This window comes from Pongo pygmaeus, chromosome 22, assembly GCF_028885625.2.
Source record: "Pongo pygmaeus isolate AG05252 chromosome 22, NHGRI_mPonPyg2-v2.0_pri, whole genome shotgun sequence".
In the NCBI taxonomy this organism is placed as follows: Eukaryota; Metazoa; Chordata; class Mammalia; order Primates; family Hominidae; genus Pongo; species Pongo pygmaeus.
The window spans coordinates 45,668,366-45,692,040 of record NC_072395.2 but is presented as its reverse complement, the minus strand read 5'-3'; the positions used below and the strand labels follow the sequence as shown (position 1 = coordinate 45,692,040).

General features: G+C 42.2%; 1 long non-coding RNA gene across 2 annotated transcripts in view; it reads right to left on the bottom strand.

Annotated features, from left to right (window-relative positions):
- The window catches only part of LOC129022400 (uncharacterized), a 127,840-nt gene that overhangs the window by 60,935 nt on the left and 43,230 nt on the right, over positions 1–23,675 (bottom strand). The gene's annotated exons all lie outside the window — the stretch shown is intronic.

The window sequence follows — 23,675 nt, the reverse complement described above, 5'->3', positions numbered from 1 at the left end:
ATAATAACCATAGATGGCTCAAATGATAAAGGAATATGATAAAATAAGAAGCAATATTATGGGCTAACTCAGAAAACTAACCACCATGTAAAACATTTTAATTAGAAAATGTATTTTGGGACCCAAGAATTTTAAAGTACAACCCCTTTATACATACGGGGTTGGCAGTGTCATTTTTTATGATCTAGTATGATTATACAACAATCTGACAGTGCCTCTTCAGTACCTACCAAGTACTTCTCTGTACCTACTGAGGCGTTAGAATGATTTTTTGAACATTTGTCTCCAAACTTATCTATCCATGAAAAGAGCAATACTAAAAGAAATGTTCTGGGAAGTTGGGGGGTGGAGGGATGTTTGTTTTTTAATTATTACGTTGGTGCAAAAGTAATTATGGTTTTGCAATTACTTTTAATGGTGCAATGACATGAAGTAAGCATCTTGTAAATTGAATTGACCTCTAGCTGGGTCATACTCAGACCTAAAGCACCACTGCCTATTATTCAGATGCTTTCCAAGACAAGTGGATAAAGGAAGAAGGAAAGAAACTCCATTTCAAATCCTGAATTAGGTCCAAAGATACTCCCTGGGAAAGGCATTCGCTTCGGGTGTATTTTCACTGAAGTGCTTGCATGCTGGAAATACCCTCCCTCCTCTTTGACTCGCTTGCTTCCCTAGTTCTTAGTTACAAGCTCAGGGGACTCTCAGCACCTCTCCTTCCTCCAGGTAAGTAGAAGCCTGTACCACGTCGCAGGTGGCTCCTTGGGTCGGGGAGCAGGTGCTGCGAGCCCGGGACGCCTCCTAGGGGACATTGGTTACCTTGCGGGAGAGCCTGCGTGTCTGGTTGGTGTGCAGAGAAACATTGCCATCTAGTGGAAGAAACAGCAAAGCTCTCATTTCTTTTCTTGCGCTAATGGGGTGTAACCATGGATTGGATGTTTACAGAGCCATCTCACTTGGGCGGATCACATTTAAAGTTTCCTAGGAAAAGTTCTTATCATCTTCCTCCTACCTTAAATTTTGTACTTCAGTAAATTTAAAGAAATACAATTGGGCACTTCGGGCCGGGCGCGGTGGCTCACGCTTGTAATCCCAGCACTTTGGGAGGCCGAGGCGGGCGGATCACGAAGTCAGGAGATAGAGACCATCCTGCCTAACACAGTGAAACCCGTCTCTACTAAAAATACAAAAAAATTAGCCGGGCGTGCTGGTGGGCGCCTGTAGTCCCAGCTACTGGGGAGGCTGAGGCAGGAGAATGGTGTGAACCCGGGAGGCAGAGCTTGCAGTGAGCTGAGATCGCGCCACTGCACTCCAGCCTGGGCGACAGAGAAAGGCTCCGTCAAAAAAAAAAAAAAAAGAAAAGAAAAGAAAAAAGAAAGAAAGAAAAAAAAAAAGAAAAAGGAAAAAAAAAAAAGAAATAACAATTGGGCACTTCATTCCCAGGGGAATTACCGGACTCCACCTAAGCTAGACAGGAAAAGAAACGAAGAGAAAATAGAGGTTATCTGTAGTTCGTGATGAATTTGCTGTTTCCCTCATTATCACTTGTACTTTTCCTCTTGTTTATGTACCTAGGATGACTCCTTTGTCCAACGCTTCACCAAATCCAGCCCCATGGACTCAGTCAGATTCCACAGGCGAAGAACAGAAGCTCATGTTAGCAAAGCTTCCTTGTGTGATATTCTGATTTGATGATCTTTTTTTGGAAACATACTATCAAGAGATCACTGTTGGCCATGCGAGGTGGCTCACGCCTGTAATCCCAGCACTTTGAGAGGCCAAGGTGGGAGAATCTCTTGACACCAGGAGTTTGAGGCCAGCCTGATGAACATAGCAAGACCCTCATCACTGCAAAATATTTAAAAATTAACTGAGTGTGGTGGCATGCAACTTGTAGTCCCAGCTAGTCAGGAGGCTGAGGTGGGAGGATCGCTTGAGCCCAGGAATTAGAGGCCACAGTGAGCTATGATTGCACCACTGCATTCCAGTCTGGGTGACACAGCAAGACCTCATCTCCACAAAACAAACCTCAGAAAGCTTAGAATTAAAATGAAGGAGGTGATTGGGATAAAAAACAAATTCATGATGGAGTAAGATAATAAATACAAACCTAAATATACCATAATAATATTAATGGCTCAAATTCCCACAGGAAAAACAGATTGAATTTAAAAATCAGTTATATTTGGCTGGGCGCAGTGGCTCACACCTGTAATCCCAGCACTTTGGGAGGCCAAGGCAGGCAGATCACCTGAAGTCAGGAGTTCGAGACCAGCCTGACTGACATGGAGAAACCCTGTCTCTACTAAAAATACAAAATTAGCCAGGCGTGGTGCCACATGCCTGTAATCCCAGCTACTCGGGAGCCTGAGGCAGGAGAATAGCTTGAACCTGGGAGGCAGAGGTTGCGAAATTCCATCAAAAAAAAAAAAAAAAAAAAAAAGGCTGGGTGCGGTGGCTCACGCCTGTGGTCCCAGCACTTTGGGAGACTGAGGCAGGCAGATCACGAGGTCAGGAGATCGAAACCAGCCTGGCCAACATGGTGAAACCCAGTCTCTACAAAAAAACACAAAAAAAATTAGCTGGGGGTGGTGGTGGGCATCTGTAATCCCGGCTACTCAGGAGGCTGAGGCAGGAGAATTGCTTGAACCCGGGAGGTGGAGGTTGCAGTGAGCCAAGATCGTCCCACTGCACTACAGCCTGGGGAAAGTATGAGACTCTGACTCAAAAAAAAAAAAATCTAGGATCGCCACATCAATTTTAGACAAAATAGCAATAAAGAGGGTAACTAACATTCTGATCATCTAGAAAAGAGAGTAACTAACACTCTGTTGTTTAGAACAACAATTCTAGAGTAGAGGGCATCATATAAAATAGCTTCAAGGAGGAATAAGTTCCAGTGTTCTATACCATTGTAGGATGACTGTAGTTAACAATAATATGTGGTTTCAAACAGCTAGAAGGAGGATATCAAATGTCCCCCATACCAACGAATGATAAATGTTTGAAATGATGGATATGCTAATTCTTGTGATTCTGATCACTATACTTTATATCCACCAAAACATCACTATGTGCCCCATATATATGTACAATTATTACATGTCAATTTAAATATATATAAAGCAATAATTCTAAAACAAGAGATTCTAAAATTAAATGGAAACATATTGGGCTAAGAGTAGCTAAGGCAATCCTGAAGATCACTTCGGAGCTATTAAAATTTATAAAAGACCTATCATAAAACTCTAGTGGCCAAGACAGTAAGGTATCGGTACAAGAATGAAAAAAAACAATAGAAAAGAATGGTGAGTTAAGAAACAGATCCACATATATACAGTCATCCAATTCGTAAGAAACTGACAATCAGACAATTAAATTTGTTTAAAATCTTGACCCCTGACTCACATCAAACATGAAAATCAATTCCAGACAGATCATACATTAAATGTATTGGGTTAAACCATATGAAACTGCTATTTTTTAAGTTGACTATTAGTAATTTCATATGGTTTAACTCAATAAAACAGTAAAACTTTTGTGATAGAGCATGGGAGAATATTTTCATGAAACTGAAGTAGCCAAAGGTCTATTTAACCAACACATAAAATGTGATAATCATAGAGAAAAAATAAGTAAATTAAAACACATTAATATTAAAAACTTTCGGCTGGGCGCAGTGGCTCATGCCTGTAATCCCAGCACTTTGGGAGGCCAAGGCAGGTGGATCACCTGAGGTCGGGAGTTTGAGACCAGCCTGACCGACATGAAGAAACTCCATCTCTACTAAAAACACAAAATTAGCCGGGCATGATGGCGCATGCCTGTAATCCCAGCTACTCAGGAGGCTGAGGCAGGAGAATCGCTTGAACCTGGGAGGCAGAGTTTGTGGTGAGCTGAGATCACTCCATTGCACTCCAGCCCAGGCAACAAGAGTGAAACTCCGTCTCAAAAAATAAAAAAGATTAAAAACTTTTGTTCATCAAAAGACAGTGTTAAGAGTGAAAATTAAGCCACAGAGTGGGATAATATATTTAAAATACATGTATTCAACAAAGGACTCATTCAGATTATACAACGAACTCCTACAAAGTGATTTGTATTAAATGTCAGACAACCCAAAAAAAAAAAAAAGGGCAGAATTATGAGCAATTATGTCACCACACAAAGAAGATAGCCTTCAAATAGTTATCAAGAAAATGTCACCTAGGACCACAATTGTGTACACAAGAATGACTAAAGTGAAGAAGACACTATCAAGTGTGAGCAAGAGTGAGGAACAACGGGGACCCTCATATACTACTGGTGGGGGTGTAAAATGGCCCACCCACCTTAGAAAACTGTCAGGTGATATCTACTAACGCAGAAACATATGTGTAGTCTGTGACCCAGCAATTTCAATCTTGGATGTATACTCAACAGAAATGTATATACATGTTCACCAAAACACATTTAGGAGAATGTTCATGGCTTCACTATTTGTAATAGTAAAAAAACTGGATATAACCCACATGCCCATCAATAGTAGAATGGAGCTAGGTACAGTGGCTCACGCCTATAATCCCAGCACTTTAGGAGGCCAAGGCAGAAGGATCACTTGAGCCCAGGAGTTCAAGATTAGCCTGGGCAACATAGTGAGATCCCATCTCTACAAAATAATTTTTTTTAAAAAGACAAAAAATTAGCTGGGCATGGTGGCATATTCTTGTAGTCCCAGCTACTCAGGAGGTTGAGGTGGTAGGATCGCTTAAGCCCAGGAGTTGGAGGATACAGTGAACCATGATTGTGCCACTGCACCCTAGCCTGGGTGACAGACCAAGATCCTGTCTCAAACATTAAAAAAAAAAAAAAATTAAAATAGTAGAATGGGTAAATAAATTGTGTAATATCCACACATAGAATAATATTCAACAGTCAGTGAGAGTGAATCATCTGTAACTGTCTAAGACTACTCAGGCTCTATAACAAAACACCATCTATTGGGTGACTTATAAAAGCAGGCATTTATTTCTCACGGTTCTAAAGGCTGGAAGTTCAAGATCAAGGTGCCAGCAGATTTGGTGTCTGGTGAGGGCCACTTTCTGGTTCATAGATGGTGCCTTCTTGCTGTGTCCTCACATGATGGAAGAGAGAAAATGCTGATCTCTCAGCTTCTTCTAAGGGCACTAAGTCCCATTCCTGAAGGCTCTACTCTCATGATGTAATCGCCTTCCAACGGCCCTGCTTTCTAATACCATCATCTCAAGAGTTAGAATTTCAACCTGTGAATTTTCAGACCAAAGCAAGAGTATAGAGCACTCAAAAACAACCTCAGATATATATATATATGTAGATAGATAGATATTTTATATTTGCATATCAATAAATAGAACTGGGAAAATTAGTTTTTCATATAAAAAGTTATACCTAAGTCATATCATACTCAAAATTAATTATAGATAGATTTAAAACTCCAATGTGAAAAGGAAAGGGAAGCTTTAAAACTTTGGGAAGAAAATATCAAAAATATCTTTATAAATTCAGAATAGGGAAGGACTCTGGGGCCAGGCTATCTGGGTTCCAGTCTCAGCTCTATGACTTACTAGCTGTGTGAGCTTGGACAGTTTCTCCCTACTCTTTAGTTTCCACGTATGAAAAATAAGGAGAATAATGGCACCTTCTCATAAGGTCATTGAGAGGATTAAATGAATAATACACATAAACTGTTTAAAATACCGCCTGACACTTATTAAGTGCTATATGGGTTTTTGTTGTTTTATTAATAGTACTGTAGTTGTTATAAGGGACAGATACTTTCCAGTTGGAAGATATATGTTTTTAAAAGTTCAGAAAGTCTAGTAATTAAGGGAAGAAATGGATAATAATATTGAAAGATAGCAAAAAAGAAAAATATAATAAAGAAAGGATAAATTAAGTATTCGTGAGCCCCTCATATAAAAAACCAGACTAATGTAAATAAGCTGAATTACCCTATTAATCATTTAATCTGTGTATGTCTCCCCCACCGACCCCCAAGCTGCCCCTAACCAAGAATACCATGGGGTTGTGTTCTTTTCTGCTTTCTTCCTGCTGTACTTCCACATTCTGAAATGCATTCCACAGGCAGGTGCATCTTGGGTTTCCAATAAAAATCAACGGACCAAGGGGGCGGAATCTCCAGGCTTGAACCCTCAAATACAGATAGGATTATGTGTTTCTTTTCCTATTTGGAGGCATATTTTTCTGGTAGGATACTGGCGAATCAGAAACAGTAAAACAGAGTCTTCTCGGGAGTTCAATAGACTTTGCAGCAAGACTCTTTTATATGCTCAAAATTTAAAATCATTCATGCACTTCATTTTTAAAAAATAGTCCTTTAAGTTTATAGTAATTTTCTTTTTATGTTTTTCCAATATTGAAAAACTGCAATGTACAGGATTCTTATTCTCCTGCCAAAACAAATAGCATATTATTGCAGCTGTAACATTTTATATCTTTGCCACAATAACGGTGGTTTTCCGCAGTAATTTTGCTATTATGCTATGATTTTTATTAGAAAATGTATTACTCCCATCTTAATTTTCTTAGCCAGTTTAACACATTTATGGCTTTTCTGCTTTTGCAAAGTGGTATTTCAAATACTGAAGAATAACTTTTTTAAATTTTATAAATCCTGGATGAAACTTAAACAATAAATTTCATTTCTGAATAATAAAATCAGAACATTACTGCAACTGTGTCATCGCCTAAAGCCAGTAATATTCCATGAGTTTGTAAAAATATTATTTTGGGCAAGTCACACAAGGGGTAGTTTAGTGATCTGAAATGTCCCGGGTTTGCAATTTTTTTCCCCAATAGTCCTTTTTTTTTTCTAAGATGGAGTCTCACTCTGTTGCCCAGGCTGAAGTGCAGTGGCACGATCTCAGCTCACTGCAACCTTCGCCTCCCAGGTTCAAGCTAGTCTCCTGCCTCAGCCTCCCAAGTAGCTAGGATTACAGGCTGCTGCCACCACACCCAGCTAACTTATGTATTTTTAGTAGAAAGACAGGTTTTCACCATGTTGACCAGGCTGATCTTGAACTCCTGACCTCATGATCCGCCCTCCTCATCCTCCCAAAGTGCTGGGAGGCACAAAGTGCAGGCATGAGCCACCATGCCCAGCCTCTTCCCCAACATTCTTGAAGAGGTTTATAACAACACTGAATCTCAGATTTGATGGCTACCTGTTGAGAGAAATCAAGGAATGAGGAAGAATTTGAATGAGGAATGCAAGTGGCCTTTGTCGCCATCCTTTTGCCTAGTGGCCCCCTTTTTCACCAAGACAAGAGGCTGGTTTTTGTTCCTGGTTTTATCACATCAGACTCTGGCTCATAACAAAAGCAGTCAGTCTCCTGTTGCTGCTTCATGGATAGCGCCTCTAACAGGTATTAATTTTTTGTTGTTGTTGTTATGGAGGGAGTGTCAGCATCCACTCTAATAGAACAGTCTGGAAAGACAAGTGTTGTTGGTAAACCCTAGGGACGTGAAAATCAAGTGTCACCAGTAGGTGGAGGGCTTGATCAGAAATACACATGCCTTGGGGCCTGTATGGAGTTGCCTGCTCAGCTATGGTTTGAAGCAGAATCTGAGGGGATGCTCATGGTCCAGACAGTTTGGCAAATATCAGGGTGTGGGTATTTAGATGAGGCACAAGACTAACTGGAAGTGTGGGACATAAGTGAAAGATGACAGCAGGAGGTTGAAACTGTCCCTTAAACTGAGTCCTACAGGCACCCTCCCTTGGGTGATGGAGCCCCAGTTATTCCTGTGCACCCTCATAGTCTTCTGAGCCAGGCCCCTCTCCCCAGCTAGGTGGCTGATGCCCCAGAACACACCATATGTGAAACTGTCAGTGGATTCCAGGCACCCGTCCTTTAGTAGGCAGCTAGCAGAGCCCCAGCTTAGCAGAAGGCACAGGTTTGGTGGAGATTCAGGAACTAAGCCCAGCAAGTTCCCTCATCACTGGCTCTCCACCTGGATATATAAACAACCTATTACAATGGTTGTTTAAATACCAGAGCTAGTTCGTTGCCCAGATCTCCTGTGTGTCCTCTCCCTCTTTTTTTTTTTTTTTTTTTTTTTGAGATAGAGTCTCGCTCTGTTGCCCAGGCTGGAGTGCAGTGGTGCGATCTCAGCTCACTGCAAGCTCTGCCTCCTGGGTTCACGCCATTCTCCTGCCTCAGCCTCCCGAGTAGCTGGGACTACAAGCGCCCGCCACCATGCCCGGCTAATTTTTTGTATTTTTATTAGGACGGGGTTTCGCCGTGTTAGTCAGGATGGTCTCGATTTCCTGACCTCGTGATCCGCCCGCCTCGGCCTCCCAAAGTGTTGGGATTACAGGCGTGAGCCACTGCGCCCAGCCTCCTCTCCCTCTTAGACATATATTTTGCACACTGAGCTCTTTGCACAATCAGGATTAACAAGCAAATAGCTGATGGAGGAAGGGTGAATTGGCTCCCTCTGCTTCAGCTGGGACATCCATCTTCTTCTGCCCTTGGACATCAGCTCTCCAACTTCTCGGGCCTTTGGGCTCAGACCTAGACTCACATCACTGGTTCCTCTGGGTCTCAGGCTTTTGGGCTGGGACTGAAACTATACCACTGGCTTTCCTGGACCTTCAACTTACAAATGGCAGATGGAAGGATTTCTCAGCCTCCACAATTATGTGAGCTAATCCCTCATAATAAATCCCTTTCTTTACATCTATACATAGCCTATCAGTTCTGTTTCTCTAATACATTTCCTTTCTGATTTCTTCAATTACTTCTTCTTTACAGCTTTAATGAGACATAATTCAAATACTACACAATTCACCCATGTGAAGTGCAAACTTCGTTGGTTTTAGTATATTCACAGAATTGTGTAACCATCACCACAATCAATTTTAGAAGCTTTTCATCACCCCAAAAATAAACCCCATACCCATTAGCAGTCATTCCCCATTTCATCTCACCTCCAGCCCTAGGAAATCACCAATCTATTTTCTGTCTCTATGGATTTTCCTATTCTGGACATTTCATATAAATGAAATCATACCATATGTGGTGCTTTCACACTGGCATTTTGCACTTAGATAATGTTTCAAGGTTTATCCATGTGGCAGTATGTATCAGTACATCATTCTTTTTCGGTGCTGAATAATATTCCATTGTGTGGATATACCACATTTTATTTATCTGTTCATCAGTTGATGGACATGGGTTGTCGTCACTTTGGGGTATGATGAATAATGTTGCTATGAACATTCATGTACAAGTTTTTGTGTGAACATGTATTTCACTTCTCTTGGGTACATACCTCCCAGTGGAATTGCCTGGTCATATGGTAACTCTATCTTTAACCTTTCAAGGAACTGTCAGACTGTTTTCCAAGGTGGCTGCACCATCTATTACAGGCTGAGCATCCGTAATCTTAAAACTTCACATCCAAAATACTCCAAAATCTGAAAATTTTAAGCACCAACATGATGCCACAAGTGGAAGATTTCTCACCTGACCTTGTGTGATGGGTCACAATCAAAATGCATGTGCACAATGATGAAGATAACATGGTTAACACTGCAGAAAAATTGCCTCTAGACGACTTAATGAAAACGTTTGAGGCCGGGCGCGGTGGCTCATGCCTGTAATCCCAGCACTTTGGGAGACCAAGGCGGGCAAATCACAAGGTCAGGAGATCGAGACCATCCTGGCTAACATGGTGAAACCCTGTCTCTACTAAAAATACAAAAAAATTAGCTGGGCATGGTGGTGCACGCCTGTAGTCCCAGCTACTCGGGAGGCTGAGGCAGGAGAATGGCGTGAACCCAGGAGGTGGAGCTTGCAGTGAGCCAAGATCACGCCACCACACTCCAACCTGGGCGACAGAGCGAGACTCCATCTCAAAAAAAAAAAAAGAAAAAAGAAAACGTATGATGGGCTCATTGAAGGACTAGAGCACCACACATTTGTAACAAAACAAGAAATCATATCAGGTTTATAAAGTCAAAGAGAGACTTCTAAGACAAGAATAATTTACGCTTGACATTTATGCTTTAATGAGGCAGATGATTCTGGAGGAAACATCTTTAAAAGCCATCCAGCAGAATGCCTCCTGAGCCCCAGAGGACCCACTTCCTGGTCTCTCAATTGCTTCTGAAGTTTCTTCTCATCTAAAAAAATAAAATACAGTGTACAGTAACCTTTTCATCAAAACACAGCATCATAGGTGGAGCCTGGAAACCTGCTGTTGTTTGTTGCTACTGCTGTTAAGCAGCTGATCCAGCTATTCCAGGGATGCTACTGAGCAGCTTGGTTGCCCTGAACACATTACTTTTTCACTGCATTGATGGCATTCCATATTTTCTTTTCTTTTTTTTCTTTTTTTATTATACTTTAAGTTCTAGGGTACATGTGCACAACGTGCAGGTTTGATACATAGGTATACATGTGCCATGTTTGTTTGCTGCACCCATCAAGTCATCATTTACATTAGGTATTTCTCCTAATGCTATCCCTCCCCCAGCCCCCCACCCCCCAACAGGCCCTGGTGTATGATGTTCCCCACCCTGTGTCCAAGTGATCTCATTGTTCAGTTCCCACCCATGAATGAGAACATGCAGTGTTCGGCTTTCTGTCCTTGTGATAGTTTGCTGAGAATGATGGTTTCCAGCTTCATCCATGTTCCTGCAAAGGACATGAACTCATCCTTTTTTATGGCTGCATAGTATTCCATGGTGTATATGTGCCACATTTTCTTAATCCAGTCTATCACGGATGGACATTTGGGTTGGTTCCAAGACTTTGCTATTGTGAATAGTGCCACAATAAACATACGTGTGCATGTGTCTTCATAGTAGCATGATTTATAATCCTTTGGGTATATATCCAGTAATGGGATTGCTGGGTCAAATGGTAATTCTAGTTGTAGATCCTTGAGGAATCACCACACTGTCTTCCACAATGGTTGAACTAATTTACACTCCCACCAACAGTGTAAAAGCTTTCCTATTTCTCCACATCCTCTCCAGCATTTGTTGTTTCCTGACTTTTTAATGACTGTCATTCTAACTGGTGTGAGATGGTATCTTATTGTGGTTTTGATTTGCATTTCTCTGATGACCAATGATGATGAGCATTTTTGCATGTGTCTGTTGGCTGCATAAATGTCGTCTTTTGAGAAGTGTCTGTTCATATCCTTTGCCCACTTTTTGATGGGGTTATTTGTTTATTTCCTGTAAATCTGTTTGAGTTCTTTATAGATTCTGGATATTAACCCTTTGTCAGATGGGTAGATTGCAAAAATTTTCTCCCATTCTGTAGGTTGCATGTTCAATCTGATGGTAGTTTCTTTTGCCATGCAGAAGCTCTTTAGTTTAATTTGATCCCATTTGTCTATTTTGGCTTTTGTTGCCATTGCTTTTGGTGTTTTAGTCATGAAGTCTTTGCCCATGCCTATGTCCTGAATGGTATTGGATGGCATGCCATATTTTCTACTGGTCAGTACTCATGTGTGAATAAGTGTAAGAAAATGATTTTATTTATTTATTTATTTTATTTATTTATTTGTTTTAATTTATTTTAAAAAATAAATTTTATTTATTTTAAGATTTTTATTTATTTATTTATTTATTTATTTATTTATTTATTTTAAGCCTGTCACCCAGGCTGGAGTGCAGTGGCACGATCTCAGCTCACTGCAACCTCCACCTCCTGGGTTCAAGTGATTCTTCTGTCTCAGCCTCCCAAGTAGCTGGGATTACAGGCCCATGCCACCATGCCTGGCTAATTTTTTGTATTTTTAGTAGAGACGGGGTTTCATCGTGTTAGCCGGGATGGTCTCGATCTCCTGACCTCATGATCTGCCCTCCTCGGCCTCCTAAAGTGCTGGGATTACAGGCGTGAGCCACCGCGCCTGGCCAAAAATGATTCTTATCAGTAGCATATACATTCAGAGTCTGGAATAACAGTGATACCAAACAGCAATGTCCACATGAGTGGCTGAGATAGTGACACTTGCTTTCGGATGGCTCAATGTACACAAACTGTGTTTCATGCAAAACATTATTTAAAATATTGTATAAAATAACTTTCAGGCTATGTGTATCAGGAGTATTTGAAACATAAATGAATGTGCTGTTTAGATTTGGGTCCCATCCCCTTATATCTCTCATTATGTACATGCAAATATTTCAAAATCCAAAGAGCATCTGAAATCCAAAACACTTCTGGTCCCAAGGATTTTGGATAAGGGAAACTTAACCTGTACTTCTTATCTTAAAAGTTTATTTACTACTCAATTAATTTTTCCCTCATTTTCCTATGATTTTATTTTTTAAAATTTATTAATCCCATATAGACTTCATTCAATATATAGTGACAATCTATATTTGCATTTTCCTCCAAATTCATAGCCAATGATTCCAAATTATTGCTGAGTAATCCTTAATCTCCTCAGTAATATATATTTTCTTCTTTTATATATCAATTCAAAACAACATTTTTCAAACACAGGGTCCACTGTGTTGTTCAGGCTGGCCTCGAGCTCTTGGGCTCCAGTGATTATCCCAAATAGCTGAGACTACAGGTGTGCACCGCCGCCTGTGGTTACAGTCTGTCTCTGTTCATGTCAGTACCACACTATTTCAGTGACTGCCATTTTGATTTTTGTGTTTTGGTGGGTTTTTTTGTTTTGTTTTGTTTTTGTTGTTGTTTGTTTTTTGTTTTTGACAGAGCCTTGCTCTATTGCCCAGGCTGGAGTGCAGTGGTGGATCTCGGCTCACTGCCACCTCCAACTCCTGGTTCAAGGATTCTAGTGCCTCAGTCTCCCAAGTGGCTGGGATAGCAGGTGCATGCCACCACACCCAGCCAATTTTTGAATTTTTAGTAGAGGCAGGGTTTCACCATGTTGGCCAGGTTGGTCTTGAACTCCAGGCCTCAAGAGATCCACCCACATCGACCTCCCAAAGTATCATTTTGTTTTAATAAGTCAAATGACTAATCCCCCCTTATCATTCTTCATATTTTGAATATTGTCTTTATTATCTCATTGAACTTCAGAATACTTGTATCAACTCCTTCGATACTTGTATCAATTTCCATTGGATTTTTAAAATCACTATTGAATTAGCTCTCTAAATTAATTTGAGAGAAGTTGTTATTTATTTCTGGCTGGGCACAGTGGCTCACACCTGAAATCCCAGCACTTTGGAAGGCTGAGGCAGGCTAACTGCTTGAGCTCAGGAGTCTGAGACCACTATGGGCAACATAGCAAAACTCTGCCTCTACAAAAAAATATAAAAATTAGCTGGGCATGGTGGTGCATGCCTGTGGTCCCAGCTACTTGGAAGGCTGAAATGGGAGGATTGCTTGAGCCTAGGAGGTCGAGGCAACGGTGAGCGGAGATCGCACCACTGCACTCCAGCCTGGGTGACAGAGAGAGACCCTGTCTCAAAAAAAAATAAGTTATTATTTCTACAATTTTAATTATTACACATTGAAATGTGCTTTTTCTGCAGGAGAAATTTCAAACTACAGTTTCCAGTATTTGATGATTTGTTGGCTCGTGGATTAAAAAAGGAAGAGTCAAAATGTTTCTAAGGCTTGGGGTCTGAGAGACTTTGGGACTCAGAAAAGCTTCATAGGAGCCAAAAGAGCATTACTAAAGGTTATCAGAAAGAAGAGGGAAGATTTTTCAGTGTTATTCTTAAGGGCAGAAAAGCAGCCAATGTCTCAAAATTCCCAGGAGATAGATTCAGCCATAATCTGAATTAATAAGCCATAATCTGAAAAAATAAGAAATTATTTTACATAATAGAGCTCTCCAAAAATGAAAAAAAAAATGCTGCTGTGTAAGGAGGCAAGCCTTTCATCTCTGGAAGCATTCAAACTGAGGATGGATTACCAATAAGTGTCAATAAGACAGCCCTCTTATTTCTAATAGTCTGTGTTGAGTTTAGTCTCCAAGTGGGGGTGAACTTCATATAACTGAAACAAGTGACTAGAAGTCATGAAGAAGAGCAGTGTTAAGGACAACACTTTAGGTGCTGCTCAAGAAATGGAAAAATAGGTCAGGGGCCATGGCTCACACCCGTAATCCCAGCACTTTGGGAGGCTGAGGCATGTGGATCACTTTGAGGTCGGGAGTTCAAGACCAGCCTGGCCAACATGGCAAAAACCCGTCTCTACTAAAAATACAAAAATTAGCTGGGTGTGGTGGTGCTTGCCTGTAATCCCAGCTACTGAGGAGGCTGAGGCAGGAGAATCACTTGAACCCAGGAAGTGGAGGTTGCAGTGAGCTGAGACGGCGCCACTGCACTCCAGCCTGAGCGACAGAAGGAGACTCCATTTCAAAAAAAAAAAAAAAAAAAAAGAGGAGAAAGAAAAGCCCAAAGGAGAGAGAGAGAGAGAGAGAAAGATGTGACCAGTAAAATAATATAAGCACCAGGAAAAAGTTATAGAATCATGCATGACAGTGGAAGACCAAGGAAAGGTTGGCTAATAGTCAGGTACCACAAATAAGAGAAGTACAGTAAGGCCAAGCAAGTTGTGAGAGGACTTGGAGAGTGAAGTTCCAGTAGATCTGTGCAACAGTGAAATGACAGCCAAGTGGCACTACAGAGTCAAGTGACAGTTTCTGCATTTCAGAATGAGGAGGCCATGCACATCTGAAGTCCAAAGAGCAGACAGCAGGGATTAAGAGATAGAAAGTACAGGATATTCCTGACATTTATGCTTTAATATCTACGGTTCTTACCATTTGTCATCAACTTCTACGGTCCAAACCATGTTGTAATTTCTAAATTTTGCCAAGGCACACACTGGAATCACATCCGCTGAGAAACTGCCGCACAAGAGTGAGTCACTTATTTGGAGAGCGTGCCTTGCTAGCTGCCCAACATCTGTATCATATCATGCCTTTGTTATTCTCTGCTAATCGTATGTGCTGTAACTATCATGAAGTGAGAGGGACTCAGCTGCTTTGTAGATTCAGATAAGCGCGTGGGTAACGTCGCCACTAAGATGATGTATGATGACTACTTTAGTTCTTTAAAAACCATCTAAGGGACTGAAGATATCACTTCGATGCTTCAGGTATTCTTCCCATCATTTTTGTGGTGGTAATTTCATATGAGGGGTACTCTGAAAAGAGGGATTTTCGAAGCTCTAAGGATACATTTCTTTTTTTTTTTTAATTATACTTTAAGTTTTAGGTACATGTGCACAATGTGCAGGTTAGTTACATATGTATACATGTGTGCCATGCTGGTGTGCTGCACCCATTAACTTGTCATTTAGCATTAGGTATATCTCCTAATGCTATCTCTCCCCCCTCCCCCCACCCCACAACAGTCCCCAGAGTGTGATGTTCCCCTTCCTGTGTCCAGGTGTTCTCATTGTTCAATTCCCATCTATGAGTGAGAACATGCAGTGTTTGGTTTTTTGTCCTTGCGATAGTTTACTGAGAATGATAATTTCCAATTTCATCCATGTCCCTACAAAGGACATGAACTCATCATTTTTTATGGCTGCATAGTATTCCATGGTGTATATGTGCAACATTTTCTTAATCCAGTCTATCATTGTTGGACATTTGGGTTGGTTCCAAGTCTTTGCTATTGTGAATAGTGCCGCAATAAACATACGTATGCATGTGTCTTTATAGCAGCATGATTTATAGTCCTTTGAGTATATACCCAGTAATGGGATGGCTGGGTCAAATGGCATTTCTAGTTCTAGATCCCTGAGGAATCGCCACACTGACTTCCACAACGGTTGAACTAGTTTACAGTCCCACCAACAGTGTAAAAGTGTTCCTATTTCTCCACATCCTCTCCAGCACCTGTTGTTTCCTGACTTTTTAATGATTGCCATTCTAACTGGTGTAAGATGGTATCTCATTGTGGTTTTGATTTGCATTTCTCTGACGGCCAGTGATGATGAGCATTTTTTCATGTGTCTTTTGGCTGCATAAATGTCTTCTTTTGAGAAGTGTCTGTTCATATCCTTTGCCCACTTTTTGATGGGGTTGTTTGTTTTTTTCTTGTAAATTTGTTGGAGTTCATTGTAGATTCTGGATATTAGCCCTTTGTCAGATGAGTAGGTTGCGAAAATTTTCTCCCATTTTGTAGGTTGCCTGTTCACTCTGATGGTAGTTTCTTTTGCTGTGCAGAAGCTCTTTAGTTTAATTAGATCCCATTTGTCAATTTTGGCTTTTGTTGCCATTGCTTTTGGTATTTTAGACATGAAGTCCTTGCCCATGCCTATGTCCTGAATGGTAATGCCTAGGTTTTCTTCTAGGGTTTTTATGGTTTTAGGTCTAACGTTTAAGTCTTTAATCCATCTTGAATTAATTTTTGTATAAGGTGTAAGGAAGGGATCCAGTTTCAGCTTTCTACAAATGGCTAGCCAGTTTTCCTGGCACCATTTATTAAATAGGGAATCCTTTCCCCATTGCTTGTTTTTCTCAGGTTTGTCAGAGATCAGATAGTTGTAGATATGCAGCGTTATTTCTGAGGGCTCTGTTCTGTTCCATTGATCTATATCTCTGTTTTGGTACCAGTACCATGCTGTTTTGGTTACTGTAGCCTTGTAGTATAGTTTGAAGTCAGGTAGTGTGATACCTCCAGCTTTGTTCTTTTGGCTTAGGATTGACTTGGCGATGTGGGCTCTTTTTTGGTTCCATATGAACTTGAAAGTAGTTTTTTCCAATTCTGTGAAGAAAGTCATTGGTAGCTTGATGGGGATGGCATTGAATCTATAAATTACCTTGGGCAGTATGGCCATTTTCACGATGTTGATTCTTCCTACCCATGAGCATGGAATGTTCTTCCATTTGTTTGTATCCTCTTTTATTTCATTGAGCAGTGGTTTGTAGTTCTCCTTGAAGAGGTCCTTCACTTCCCTTGTAAGTTGGATTCCTAAGTATTTTATTCTCTTTGAAGCAATTGTGAATGGGAGTTCACTCATGATTTGGCTCTCTGTTTGTCTGTTGTTGGTGTATAAGAATGCTTGTGATTTTTGTACATTGATTTTGTATCCTGAGACTTTGCTGAAGTTGCTTATTAGCTTAAGGAGATTTTGGGCTGAGACAATGGGGTTTTCTAGATATGCAATCATGTCATCTGCAAACAGGGACAGTTTGATTTCCTCTTTTCCTAATTGAATACCTTTTATTTCCTTCTCCTGCCTAATTGCCCTGGCCAGAACTTCCAACACTATGTTGAATAGGAGTGGTGAGAGAGGGCATCCCTGTCTTGTGCCAGTTTTCAAAGGGAATGCTTCCAGTTTTTGCCCATTCAGTATGATAATGGCTGTGGGTTTGTCATAGATAGCTCTTATTATTTTGAGATACGTCCCATCAATACCTAATTTCTTGAGAGCTTTTAGCATGAAGGGTTGTTGAATTTTGTCAAAGGCCTTTTCTGCATCTATTGAGATAATCATGTGGTTTTTGTCTTTGGTTCTGTTTATATGCTGGATTACATTTATTGATTTGCGTATATTGAACCAGCCTTGCATCCCAGGGATGAAGCCCACTTGATCATGGTGGATAAGCTTTTTGATGTGCTGCTGGATTCGGTTTGCCAGCATTTTATTGAGGATTTTTGCATCAATGTTCATCAAGGATATTGGTCTAAAATTCTCTTTTTTGGTTGTGTCTCTGCCCGGCTTTGGTATCAGGATGATGCTGGCCTCGGTCTACAGCTCCCAGCGTGAGCGACGCAGAAGATGGGTGATTTCTGCATTTCCATCTGAGGTACTGGGTTCATCTCACTAGGGAGTGCCAGACAGTGGGCACAGGACAGGGGGTGCAGCGCACCATGCATGAGCCGAAGCAGGGTGAGGCATTGCCTCACTCTGGAAGCACAAGGGGTCAGGGAGTTCCCTTTCCTGGTCAAGGAAAGGGGTGACAGACGGCACCTGGAAAATCGGGTCACTCCCACCCGAATACTGCACTTTTCCGATGGGCTTAGGAAACGGCGCACCAGGAGATTATATCCTGCACCTCCCTTGGAGGGTCCTACGCCCACGGAGTCTCGCTGATTGCTAGCACAGCAGTCTGAGATCAAACAGCAAGGTGGCAGCGAGGCTGGGGGAGAGGCGCCTGCCATTGCCCGGGCTTGCTTAGGTAAACAAAGCAGCCAGGAAGCTCAAACTGGGTGGAGCCCACCACAGCTCAAGGAGGCCTGCCTGCCTCTGTAGGCTCCACCTCTGGGGGCAGGGCACAGACAAACAAAAAGACAGCAGTAACCTCTGCAGACTTAAATGTCCCTGTCTGACAGCTTTGAAGAGAGCAGTGGTTCTCCCAGCACGCAGCTGGAGATCTGAGAACGGGCAGACTGCCTCCTCAAGTGGGTCCCTGACCCCTGACCCCCGAGCAGCCTAACTGGGAGGCACCCCCCAGTAGGGGGAGACTGACATCTCACACAGCCGGGTACTCCTCTGAGACAAAACTTCCAGAGGAATGATCAGACAGCATTTGCGGTTCACGAAAATCCGCTGTTCTGCAGACACCACTGCTGATACCCAGGCAAACAGGGTCTGGAGTGGACCTCTAGCAAACTCCAACAGACCTGCAGCTGAGGGTCCTGTCTGTTAGAAGGAAAACTAACAAACAGAAAGGACATCCACACCAAAAACCCATCTGTACATCACCATCATCAAAGACCAAAAGTAGATAAAACCACAAAGATGGGGAAAAAACAGAGCAGAAAAACTGGAAACTCTAAAAAGCAGAGTGCCTCTCCTCCTCCAAAGGAACGCAGTTCCTCATCAGCAACGGAACAAAGCTGGACGGAGAATGACTTTGACGAGTTGAGAGAAGAAGGCTTCAGACGATCGAACTACTCTGAGCTACAGGAGGAAATTCAAACCAAAGGCAAAGAAGTTGAAAACTTTGAAAAAAATTTAGACGAATGTATAACTAGAATAACCAATACAAAGAAGTGCTTAAAGGAGCTGATGGAGCTGAAAGCCAAGGCCCGAGAACTACGTGAAGAATGCAGAAGCCTCAGGAGCCGATGCGATCAACTGGAAGAAAGAGTTTCAGTGATGGAAGATGAAATGAATGAAATGAAGCAAGAAGGGAAGTTTAGAGAAAAGAGAATAAAAAGGATACATTTCTTAAAACTATCAGGATCAAGATTCTACTTATTTTAGAATCTGGAAAGAAGAAAGAATGTGGCTTAGCCTGATTTCCCCAGAGAATAGAACATCAGAAAAGCATATATATACATATATGCAAGCACTGTATTGGGAACTGCGATCCCTAGAAGCAAGAGTGAGGGAGAGGGAAGCGGTGAGGGGCAGCACAAGGTAAGTTACTGCTTGATTCTGTGAACCTGAGAAGCCACAAGGCACGCATCTCAGGACTGTCTGTTTGGATTGAGAAAGGAGGAATCCCCCGTTGGTCAAAGGATCACTCCATGGAGGCATTAACTCCCCGGAACTTCAGGTTGCATTCATGAGACTACTAAGGAGTGTTTGCAGTGTCTGTCCCAGGCTGCAGAGATGACAGAGAAGGCTTCGGATGGGAGGTGAGAGGTGCTTGCAAGTTAGTTCTACATGCAGCTGGTCAGGCTAATGGCAGAACTGTCACTACAGTGGCGGCTGGAATCAAAGACAGGTGTGGCTGAAAGGAGCTGAGGCAGTGCTTATGAGGTGTCTGATCTAAGATGTTCATGTTCTAAGGAGTATATAGGTGTGAGCAGGATGATAAGAAAGCCCCAGTACGATTCCTGGCTCCTCTCAGATGCAAGGCCTTCTCATGAGGCTGGGGATGCTGTGACAGCAGTGAGTATCTGATACAAGTGGAGAAGAGTTATCACAGCCACTGGGCCAGAACCGCTGGAAGACTTCCAGGATCACATCAGGGGTTCTCAGGAAGCCAAGCATTAGGAATTCTTAGTTCTCTGCATTTTCTCCATGAGTGCCTGCACCCTAGAGTGAATGCTCAGGAAGCAGACCATGAGAGGACCCAGAGTGGACTTTGCAGAGGGCAAAGGTCATAGGTAGGGGTCACCCCAGTAGGGGTCAGGGCAGTGTGGATGCAGCAGGGCAGGGAGCCAAGGGTGGATGGAAGAGGTAAAGCCAGAGGCGCTGATATCTAGAGACACTGTGAGGATGGAGCAGGGAGAAGGAACACACATAGAGCCCTGCACAAGCTCTGGGGCCCAGCAAGGCCATGAGGTGAGGACGTGAGTGCTGATGTCCTGCAGCGAGCTGAGAATACAGATGTTGAAGTTGCCAAAGAAGGAAGGGGAAGTTGGGAAGGAAAGGGAGACCCTGAGATGACTCCTGCCCCAGATGGAAGAAACAGTCATAGAAGACACTGGTAGTGATTTGGAGGCAGTTAAGTAGGGGTGGTAGAGACTCCAGATGAGAATCCATGAAGAGAGGGTGTCAGAAACAGTGGAATTTGAGGCCTTGTGGTAAAAGATTTTTTTTCTTTTTCAGAGACAGGGTCTTGCTCTGTCGCCCAGGCTGGAGTGCAATGGCGTGATCTTGGCTCACTGCAGCCTCAAACTCCTGGGCTCAAGAGATCCTCCCACCTCAGCCTCCTGAGTAGCTGGGACTATAGGTAGGCACCTCTACACCTGGCTAATTTTTTATTTTTTGCAGAAACAGAGTCTCACTATGTTGCTCAGGCTTGTCTCAAACTCCTATCTTCAAGTGCTCCTCCCATCTCAGCCTCCCAAAGTGCTGGGATTACAGATGTGAGCTGCCATGCCAGGCCCAAGGTAAAAGATTTTAAGGAACACGTTAGTGAACAATCAAGCAAGATTTGCTTCACTGCAGACTTACACCAGACATTATTTCCAGAAGAGCAGTTGTAGAGGGGTGTGGATTTTCACTGTTGCTTAATACATTGGATATTATCTGAATGTGCTATCAGAAAACTGCATTGCTTTTATGATAAAAAATAAAACGAAGAAAGAAAACAAAATTGGTCAAGGACAAAGCTAGAATTCCACCTCATTGTGAACAAACACTTGTCCACCACCCGTTGGCTCCACAGCTGAACAAAACAGGCAGTCTGAGGTGTGGTTTTATTAACCTTCCCAATACTCATTGCTGCTAAATCAACTTAAACTATGTGACCCGGTTAACACAAAGAGCCAGTGGAAGTAAATGCTTTAAAAAGACAGGGAGATATAAAACCTGGGGTAAATGTTTAACATGCCATACACAGGGCCCCAGCCACATTCCATCAGCAGCTGCATGTTTGGCCTTCAAGTTTCCAGGGAAGTACCTGGCTCTTCACACTCTTTGCCTTCAGCCAGGAACCCCACTAAGCAAGAGGTCCTGGAAGGCATCCAAGTCATAAATAGAGAAAGTGACAACGAGTAATCAATATAATAGCTACCATTACTGGCTGCCTTATTTGTGATCAGTTTACACTAAATACCTTATGCTGTTTATCTTAGTCATTAAAATAAAGGAGTAGAAGAGACAGTACCAGCAAACTTCCACTTACCTTGTATAGTAGGCCATCCTCGCCTTGCTATAAAGAAATACCTGAGACCGGGTAATTTATAAAGAAAAGAGGTTTAATTGTCTCATGGTTCTGTGGGCTGTACAGGAAGCATAGCAGCATCTGCTTGGCTTCTGAAGAGGCCTCAGGAAACTTATAATCGTGGAGAAGGTGAATGGGGAGCAGGTGTGTCCCATGGGGAAAGCAGGAGTAGGTGTGGGGAAGTGCCACACACTTTTAAACAACCAGATCTCACAAGAACTCACTATTGTGAGGACAGCATTAAACATTCATGAGAAATCCACCCACATGATCCAATCATCTCCCACCAGGCCCCACCTCCAACATTGGGGATTACAATTCCACATGATATTTGGGCGGGGACACATATCCAAACTCTGTCACCTTGTATTGGACAGAATTAAGGCACTAGTATATAATTCAGGGTTCTTGGTTAAAGGCAACAAAGTCTACTCTAGCTGGTTTAAACCAGGAATTTCTTCAGATATACAAATACTGCCTTGAGTCATTGGAAGGACTGAAGAAATGGATTCTAGACTGAACTCTGGAAGTAACCATAGAAATGGACCATCATGGGAGCTACTACCTCACCCACAACCAGGAAGTTGCTGAATTAAGAGGCCACATCCTCCAACAGGAAGTTAGTGCCACAGTCCTCAGCTCTTGAGCCATGCCACATCGGCCACAACCAGTCAACAACTCAGTCAGAAGGCCACCCCCACAACAGACCATGCCATATCTGCTGAGACCCTGGTCAGCAAGAGATTCCCAGTACTCTCCTCTCTCTCCTCACTTAATTCATTCCCAAAGTCTCAGGATCCTCTCTCCACGTGACTTCGTTCTGAATCAAGTATAAATAATAAAACTTAAATCCCATCTGAAACCTCAGCTTCAAGAGATTCTGGTGTGTTGAATAATAGAGATTTCCAGTCTCTACAGTAGAGGCAGGCAAGAGAGAAAGATGTTGAAATAGAGGTTGAGTATGCCAAACCACTGGATTAGCCACAGTTGCTCTGGAAAGTTGGGGCATTTGGTGTATCGTTGGCCAGCCTTTCCCTCTCTCATCTTCAGGTATCCAGTGCACATATATTATCTCATTTTTTCCTCAGCTTTACCTTTCAACAAAATATTATTATACCCACTTTATAGATAAGGAAACTGAGGCTTATAAAGTTTAAATAATGTGCAAGAAGGTAACAGACTCAAGGTTTGAACCAAGATCCACTTTGCTATTCTTACATGGTAGAATTTATATACGTGCTTTGCTGAAACTGATCACCCAGCAATAGCAGCCTCTCTCTATTCTCAATTCCCTTTATCCTGGCTGTGATTCACTGGCTTTCCAAATGGCTGAATAGGCCTGGGACTCTTCCACCTCCAAACCTTTGCTCCAGCAATTTTCTTAATTACTTGAGTTCCTTTATCCTGTGGGCCACCGAGAAGCCATTTGTGCCAGGCTCTCTGGGTGCAGAAAGGAGGAAGGATTTATCCATCAGCTTGGATCCGCAGTTTATCAAAGAATCACTCCATGAGAGATCGTTGTCCTTTCCTCCACATCTGACCATGCAGATCTCAGCCATCCTTTAAGGCCTAGATCCAAAACTACCTCTCCCCAAGGACTTCACCAGTCTCCCTGGCAAAGGCCGACCTTCACTGAGACTCCCCTGCATTGTGTCTGTATCTCCCTTCAAACATTTCCCAGATGCAACTTACATAATTGCCCCTTCTATAGTATAACTTCCTTAAAGACAAGAATCATGACATTGATCTCTGTGCCCGTTAAATCTCCCGGCACAGTGCATGTGTGTGGTAAGGATTCACTAGATGAATAATAAATAAATGAATGAATAAATTTCCCTACTGAGGTGCTCTCTTCTTTAACATATTGAAGAATCTGTATCTGGGTAATTACAAATCAATTGTTCCAGACTCCTAGTGCTTTTAATTAGCAAGATTTTCCTTTATCTCAGCAGTCCCCAACCTTCTTGGCACCAGAGACCAGTTTCATGGAAGATAATTTTTCCACAGATAGGCAGGGGTAGGAGATGGTTTGGGGATGATTCAAGCGATTACATTTATTGTGCATTTTGTATTATTATTGCATTATAATATATAATGAAATACTTATACCACTCACCACAATGTAGAATCAGTGAGAGTCCTGAGCTTGTTTTCTTGCAACT